This window comes from Grammomys surdaster, unplaced genomic scaffold, assembly GCF_004785775.1.
Source record: "Grammomys surdaster isolate TR1022 unplaced genomic scaffold, NIH_TR_1.0 126076, whole genome shotgun sequence".
NCBI lineage: Eukaryota > Metazoa > Chordata > Mammalia > Rodentia > Muridae > Grammomys > Grammomys surdaster.
This window is the reverse complement of record NW_021620885.1, coordinates 1,040,741-1,049,559: the sequence shown is the minus strand read 5'-3', so window position 1 is coordinate 1,049,559 and position 8,819 is coordinate 1,040,741. Positions and strand designations below refer to the sequence as shown.

General features: G+C 39.8%; 1 pseudogene; it reads left to right on the top strand.

Annotated features, from left to right (window-relative positions):
• Positions 1-3,853: 3,853 nt before the first annotated feature.
• On the top strand, positions 3,854-4,818 carry LOC114611052 (annotated as a pseudogene).
• The last annotated feature ends 4,001 nt before the right edge of the window (positions 4,819-8,819 follow it).

Sequence of the window (8,819 nt, the reverse complement as noted above, 5' to 3'; positions counted from 1 at the left end):
CATGAACACACAGTGGTGCATGCATGTGTATGTGAGCTTGCACACACACACACACACAAATAATTACATCTTTACAAAAATGTAAATAAAATGTAAATTGTGTCATTTTTTCTTCAAAAAATGCTTAGCTTCATTTGAGACAAATTTAATAAATATGACTTTTCAAATGGATTTGGCAAGATAGTGACCTAGGAAAATCAGAATCTGCAGCTAGTTTTCTCTTGTGTCTCAGGTATGCTTTAACACTGGACTCCAGGCTCTGGACACAGAAATTTCACTCAATTGGTAGCTTCTAAGTTCTTGTCCTATGAATTTAAAAATGCAAATTACAGATCATGGGTGGTTGAGTTTAGAACACAGTTTTGTTATAGACTCATAGGTACACTCGAGAGGGTGGCCAGAGGTCCTGTAAGCAGAGGCAGTCCTAAGGAGTAGAGACCTCACCATAGGGTCTTAGAGTTCCTAGGGCTTATTGATGCCTGAAGAGGGAGAACTGGTCAGTTCAGGGGCCCCAGTTCCAGGTTTCTGGAAGCTTTCCAGCTTCAGACAGATCCGAATTTTAGTCCCAAGAAGGGACATTCATAGGAAAACTAGACCTTCTTTTTGATAGCCCTGTTCTCTGTCCAGGTCAGAACCAAAGACATTTTGGCTTTAAGCACTTTTGACGTCTTTTTTGTCTCTGGTAAGGATAATTCCAGGTTTCAGTCAAAACAAATAAACAAAACCAAACAGAAAACCAACCTCTTCATTTTCAGGGTCTTCTAATTCTAAACTGTCTAGCCATTTCTGTCTCCAGTTCTCACAAGTGATTTCATAGTAGAGATAAAATGACAAAGGGTTAAGAGCAACCAAAACATTTGTGGGGAATAGGTGAGAAAAATGTGTCGATATCAATGTTTATTCTATAACTGTAGTAGAGGAAGTATGTTGCCACAGTGAATAGCCAAAAAATAACCAGTAATATACAGCAAACAGAAAACCAGCAAGTAGAGCCACTTATAGCTGGAAGTACAATCTTTGACAGAGGTTCAATGAGAAAAGCAGAAACAAGTCATCATTTCAAGCATCTGAATTTAAAACAGAAGCAGATAATCATAGAATTATTGTGTGTGGGGCGGGCAGAGAGCAAAGGGTGGGGACACAAGAGACCATTAGCTTGAAGACTCATTGTCCCAACCATGCAGAGATTCCTCAGAAAGTGGATTGAATGAAGGCATAGTACCCCAAACTGTTCTGCAAAGACTGTTGGCTGTATGGGAATATAGTTTCTGTAAAGCTGAACACCTGTCCAAGTCTTGTTTCTTTTGCCATTAGTGCTAGAAGTAAATAACTTTAATTCCCCTTTCCCCTCTAAGTCTGTGTAAGTGCCTCTCTTGGGTAATACCCATCCTTATTTTGAATCTTACTAACAAAGACGTTTGGAAGATTTAATCTAACCTTTGTGATATCAGAAAAGCAAGAAATGGAAACCAACAGTTACCAAGTTTCCAAAGACCACAAACCCACGTGCAACAGTGAGCATCACAGCTCAATGGGGAATCCAAGACCTGCTCTGGACACAGCATTGGGAGGAGTGACCATTGAATGAATGACCGCTGATAAAAGGGGAGCAGAAGCCCTTACTCAGACTGTATAATTGAAGGAACTGAAATGTGTAAAGACATTAGCTAAAAGGAAAACTCCTAGTAGCAAGGTTTTGTTAAACAATATTTTTACCATATAGGAAATTATTGATTAAACTATATTAAATTCAATGGTATCTTTTTATCAAAAACACCACAAAGAAAGTGGAAAAAAAAGAGAAAAAATTAGTTACAATAGCTGTCATGTATACAATCATCAAACATCTACTATTTAGAATATACAAAGAGCTCCTACCAAGTGAGAGAAAACAAACAAACAAACAAAATAGAAAAATTGGCAAATGGTATGGATATGTTTGACCAATGAATGTAAAAATATGTTTAATCTCTTAGCAATCAGAGAAAATCAAATTATGTTCATTAGATGGTAGGGTCATGGGAGTTTAATATATTTTTAAGCTTTACAGAACAGACATACGTTGATAAATGTTTTACATGTATCTGACATGATACTAAATACATGGAAAATGATTGAAAAAATGTTCAGCTTGCTTAATAGTAAAAGCTGTCATTTTCCCAATGGCATTTTTCCCAATGTTCGTTTTTGCCGTTCAATGAATAAATCATGACACTAAAAGAAAGTCTGTTCCCAATACAGCATCTATCTATTTCATACATGTGGCCACACAATTGCTGAAAACCATTATTATTATTATTTTATCTCAGTGCCAGAATGGCTTTCTGCCCGGCAAAATACAAAGCCATGTAACAAAAGCAAATAAACTCTGATTTACTAAACTGGAGGGAATGTAATATATGTTGATAAGTGTCCTGGGATTTTATGCGCTAAAATCCACCAGGAAATAAATACAAGAGCCAGCAAAGCAGAGTCAGGATCAATCGCTGGATTTGGTTTGTTTTGAATCTTCTTGTTTCTCTGTGGTAGGAAGGGAGAGAAAGCAAACCTTCAATGTCTCTCCTCACGCTTTGCTGTTTTGCTGCTGCGTTCCGGGTAAGTTTGCACTGTAGCATTATAAACATGGTGTCTTGTGTTGGGGCCTGCAGGTTTTCTCCTGTCCGGACTCACTCCCACACGCTTGACCTCCATCTGTTCATAGCCTTCTGACCCTCCAAATCCACTTCCTGTATGCATCTCCCTGTGACGGCCATGCTGCCTCAGGCCTCTGTGCCCTTGCCAATGCCCTTTGTTTCCTTGGGTCCCATCTTTGTCTCTACCTCCATGACTCCCAGCCAGCAGGTGATTGATGCCTGACCCTCTGGCCTGGGATTCCTAAGTCCTATATGATAATTATCACATTCTCATCAAAGTGAATTTTTGTGCTTTTCCTATTAGACTTGAACCTTCTTGATATAAAAGTGTAATTTTTTAAAATTCACACAACAATATTGGTACTTACTACTGTGAGCTGTATCGGCATGTAATGAGAAAGGGTCATTTTCCACCTAAACTCCTTCAGTGTCTTGAGCATTCTCCAACCTCTTAGTCTTGATCCTACTCTTCTTCTTGCACCTGGGTGTAAGGCTCAGGGAGGGGGAGGGAGTGTCTCCTCCTGTTATTTATCTAGTTTTTCTATAGCTACTTTCTCAGGGAACCTTCCTTCTCACGCCCTGTGATGGAAAGGTGTCCTCTGTTGTGTCTTTCTCCGTCACTATTGCTCTTGCTGCTGTCATGTGTGCTTGGTCTTCAATCAACATCTATTTTTGAATAGTGCTAGCTTCTCTCATTGGATTCTTAAGTTCTGTGAGATTACAAACCATGCCTACTTTTGTTTATTGTCCCTTTATTGTTTTACAGCATATAGTAGACTTCTACTAAGTAATTTTTGGCTGAGTTATTGAATGTTCCATGAGCACTGCTCAAACCCTGGAAGTGAAGAATGTATTACATAGGCTAGCAGGCTATTCATAGTCTACTATATTATTAAACATTTGCATAAGGGGCTGTGGCCTCTTCAAAGGCTTCTATACATATGTCCATATGTGCAGGAGACATGATGGAGAAGGCAGCATGATGCTTATTGTAAATACTGATCTGCCTTCCTGGCCCATGGACTTACATCTGAATCTAAAGGACAGATTGCTCACAGGCCTATGGTAAAAATGAACTTCATAACTAGGAGGCTATCTAGTTAACTACATGATATCTACTGCTTGGCATGCTGGATAAAACGTCATATATATGGGGGTACAGAGTAGGGGGCGATAGTTGGGGGTGGTGGGAGAAGGAGGAGGCAGCGAATCACTTATAAATGGCGCCCAAGCAGGACCCGAAGCCTAAATTCCAGGAGGGCGAGCGAGTGCTGTGCTTTCATGGGCCTTTTCTTTATGAAGCAAAGTGTGTAAAGGTTGCCATAAAGGACAAACAAGTGAAGTACTTTATCCATTACAGTGGTTGGAATAAAAATTGGGATGAATGGGTGCCAGAAAGCAGAGTACTCAAATACGTGGACACCAGTTTGCAGAAACAGCAAGAACTTCAAAAGGCCAATCAGGAACAATATGCAGAGGGCAGGATGAGAGGGGCTGCTCCAGGGAAGAAGGCATCTGGTCTGCAACAGAAAAATGTTGAAGTGAAAACAAAAAAGAACAAGCAGAAAACACCTGGAAATGGAGATGGTGGCAGAACCAGTGAGACACCTCAGCCTCCTGGGAAGAAGAGAGCCCGGGTAGATCCTACCGTTGAAAATGAAGAAACATTCATGAACAGAGTTGAAGTTAAAGTGAAGATTCCTGAAGAGCTGAAACCATGGCTTGCTGATGACTGGGACTTGATCACCAGACAAAAGCAGCTTTTTTATCTTCCTGCCTAGAAGAATGTGGATTCCATTTTGGAGGATTATGCAAATTATAAGGAGTCTCGAGGAAATACAGATAATAAGGAGTATGCTGTTAATGAGGTTGTGGCAGGGATAAAGGAGTACTTCAATGTAATGCTGGTCACTCAGCTACTCTTCAAATTTGAGAGACCACAGTATGCTGAAGTTCTCGCCGATCATCCAGATGCACCCGTGTCCCAGGTGTTTGGAGAGTTACATTACTGAGATTATTTGTGCGAATTCGAGCGATGTTGGCCTATACACCTCTAGATGAGAAAAGCCTTGCTTTATTACTGAACTATCTACATGATTTCCTCAAGTACCTGGCACAGAATTCTGCAACTTTGTTCAGTGATTATGAAGTGGCTCCTCCCGAGTACCGTCGGAAAGCCGTGTGAGGGGTGTGCTCTCTCTCACTCGTGCTTGGATCTCTGTAAACAGTTTGGTTCTTAGTTCTTCTCTTGTACAAATGATGTACTTTGAAAACTGTTAGTGTATAACAGAGTTGATGTTTGTTTTCTGTTTGATTTTAAACAGAGAAAATAAAAGGAGAGAAACAGAGAAAAAAACAGAGAAAAAAAAAGCTCCTTCTTTCTTTCTTTTTTTCATTTCAAAGTTTCTACCAGTGTATCAGTGGTGGACAACAGAGAGACATGCTGTAGAGTGTTTGCCTAGTTGACAAAGCTGCTTTTGAATGCTGTTGGTTCTGTTCCTTTGACACTACGCACTTTTATAATATGTGTTAATGCTCTATGACAAAATGCTCTGATTCCTAGTGCCAAAGGTTCACTTCAGTATATATAACTGAACACTCATCCATCTGTGCTCTTTTTTTTTTTTTTTACTGGTGCTTAAAGAGCCCATCCTTTGCAAGTCATCCATGTTGTTCCTTAGGCATTTTATCTTTGCTCAACTGCTAAAGAATGGTGGCTTGTTTTCATGCTTTTTGTATTTGTGTCTAATGCACGTTTTAACATGACAGATGCAATGCATCGTGTAGCTACAGTTTTATGGAAAAGTAGGAGTTGTTTTTCAGATCTTCAATAAATTTTTTCTTTAAATTTCAAAAAAAAAAAAAACCAAAACAAAACGTCATATATATTTTGGGAATTTCCTGTCCTTTCAGTGTCTAGCCTGGTGTTTTAGACACAGGGTGAGCGAATGGCATGGGACAGAATCCAAGGTTCCCTAGATATGAAGCTGGCACCCCTTCTTTCATACTGGCCCCAGTGACAGCAGTCACACTACACTCAGGTGCTTTTGTGTTTTATTTTTGCTTCTTTTTATTTTTTCTTCTTGTATCTATTAACATATAGTAAAAATAGTATAATAAAGAGGAGCTGGAGGAAAGAAAAACCAAAACCAACCCAAAATATAGCATGTGTGCTCTTATTAGACCAAAGGCTTACATAAGAGACTCCTGAAGCCTACAGACATGGCTGCATGCAAGTAGACTGTAAAGCAGTAGACTTGGAGGGTTTTAATTGTTCCTTGTGACTCTTCTCTGTCCATTGGCTACTGAGGCAATACCATTCGGAGCATACCACTGCAGTTCTCCACTTCCAGTTAAGAACTTGCTTCTGAATTATTTAAAGTTTCTTCTGGATATGGCCTCCAGTTTGAATCTTTAGTGATGCATTTTCCTGACCAATTTGCATAGCTTTCAGTTTGACTTGTAAAAGAGAGTCTTTGCTGTGGCCATCTGGAAGTAGTACAAATTATTGATGCTAATTGTTCCTCTTCCATATTCTCTTCTTGTGATCTTCTCTTGTTTCAGCCTTTGGTAATATACAACACCCTCATAAATATTTCATGTTATACAAGATGGCCTCTAGGTCTTCATTAAGTGAGCTTACACTGGCAAATGAATATGGTAAATCCAGGAGAGCAAAGTCACTTATTGCCTGCCCTTTTTGCTTGTATTGGGTTATATTTTCTTTATTTTCTCCACATCAGGCTTATATTCTTAAGCCTTCAAACCCAGCATCTGCAGACTTTTCTGCCATGCAAGACTCAGTATATTTGCCACTGGCAGTGACTCCAACCTTTAGATGAGAGGCCAGTCCTCTAGATGCAGCTTGAGAAGTTGGAGGACCCCATTTGTGCACAAACAGGGAGTTGTTTCAGCTCCTTAACATCAGACTTTGCATCAGTATAGTGAAAGTTATGAGTAGAACTTAATCCAGCAGGAAAACAGCTACACAAAGGTGGTTGTAAAGTCAAAGCCAACCTCTTGTAACATCAAAACAACAGTGGGAAGGGAGAGAGGTTGTTCTTCATCAGGTAGAGAAGAGGCAGGATACCATGGTCCAGAGCTGGTGGAAGTTCTCGAAGGTGTGGAGCCTAGAAAGCACTGATTTCTCTGTTGCCCTCATGTGACTTTTTGGTGCAGGAAAGATGTTGTTCAATCTATTTTTTAGCCATTTTCTTTGGTGTCCTTTAAGAGATACTTTCTGCTGTTTGGTTTTCTAGCTATAACATACACAACATACACATCTCCCTGTTCACACATGTGGCCTTTGTAACACAAGCTTCTTTTGGTCTTGACTCACTGCTCTGAAGAATTCTACTGGAGTCACAAGCCCACTACTGTTTACCTTCAGGGGCTGTCCTCTGCTTGCATGCATGTAGACTCTTCTGTTGTATTTCGTTCTGTGTCTAGCAGTCAAAAAAACTACTGGCATTCTGCCTCTTAGATTTGGGGACTGGCTAAGTGCAGTCAGTCAGATGCAGTTGAAGACATGATTTTTACATAAATCACATAATGGCGTGATAAGGAAGAAATGTGTTTTCTTTCTAGAATTATTTGGAAAAGATGGTCTCTTGCTATAATTCTGAAAACTATGGTTTATTTTATGCTCAGTGCTTGATCTGGAGGCATCAACTAAATCTCATAGTTGGTTCCATTGAAATTATTTGTCTTGTGTCTTAGTTATGGTTACTATTGGTATGGTAAAACACCATGATCAAAGCAACTTGGGAGGAAAGGGTTTATTCAACTTACCCTTCTACTGCATCACCACCACCACCACCACCATCATCATCATCATCATAATCATCATCATCATCGGAAGTGAAGACATCACAGAAAGTCAAGCAGGGCAAGAATGAGGATCTGAGGCAGAAGCCATGGAGGTGTTGCTTACTGGCCTGCTCTTTATGGCTTTGCTCGGCCTGCTTTCTTATAGAACTCAGAACCACCAGAGCAAGGATGGCACCACCCACAATGGACTGTGTCCTCACCCATCAACCATTAATTAAGAAAATGCCTTACAGCCAGATCTTATGAAGGCAGCGTATCAACTGAAGCTCCCGCCTTTCAGAGGAGTCTAGCTTATGTCAAGTTGACATAAAACTAGTCAGGACATTCTCAAGATGATATTCTCTACATAAAGGGGATTTTCTGGTACCTTTATCACTTATTTTTCTGCTTTCTTTGTTTCTGTGCCTGCCATCTAGTTTCTTAGGCAAATAGAAACATTGCATATTTGTTTTGTTATAACAAGTTTGGCTCATCATTATTTACATTGTTTCATTCTCACAATTCTCTGGGTAAATTAAAGAGAATACCACTGAATAACTTCTGTTCCTATCTATCACATTTGTGATGGTTGATCATTCAAGTACTGGTGTGTTCTAAAAAATATATGCAGATTTACCATTTGCCAAATGGGGGCCGTTGGCATAACAAATTTTTATAGTCTGGTCATCTGTTTTGTTCCTGTGTTAAATTAACTTATACTCTGAAGTCATGGGGCCCTGCCTCATGTAATGGCCTCCACTGGTCTCCATTATTTGGCAATTTGGAGTCATCCTCCAGTAAAAGTCACAGCTACAACTCTGGAGAAAGAATCCTTTCTTGGTCACCTCCACAAAAGGGTTAAACTGATTTTTTTTTTCAAGAAGCCTTGAATTCTGACATATTTCATAGGACTCAAAATGGGAATTTAGTTCCTTTCATATTAGTTTAAGAGTTTCCCATGGGATATAACAATCTGTGTTTTAAAATAAAATAGAGAAAGAAGCAATTGAATTATCTTCCTAGGACTGCACAAATTGGCTTAGAAACAGAAATTTAAGGGCTAGAGAGAAGGCTTGGTGGTTAAAGCACTGGCTCCTCTTGCAGAGGGTCCAGGTTTGATTCCCAGCATCTACTGAGAGGGGATTTTATACATATTTGTAACCTCATCTTAGTGTGATTGTATCTGCAAGCACCGTGCTTCTAAATGGGTTTACACACTTAGGTTCTGAGTGTAGATGAACTGAATGTGTGTGTACATGTGTGTGTGTGTGTGTGTGTGTGTGTGTGTGAGAGAGAGAGAGAGAGAGAGAAAGAGAGAGAGAGAGAGGAGGAGGAGGGAGGAAGAGGGAGAGAGAGAAAGAGAGAGAGAGCAAGAGA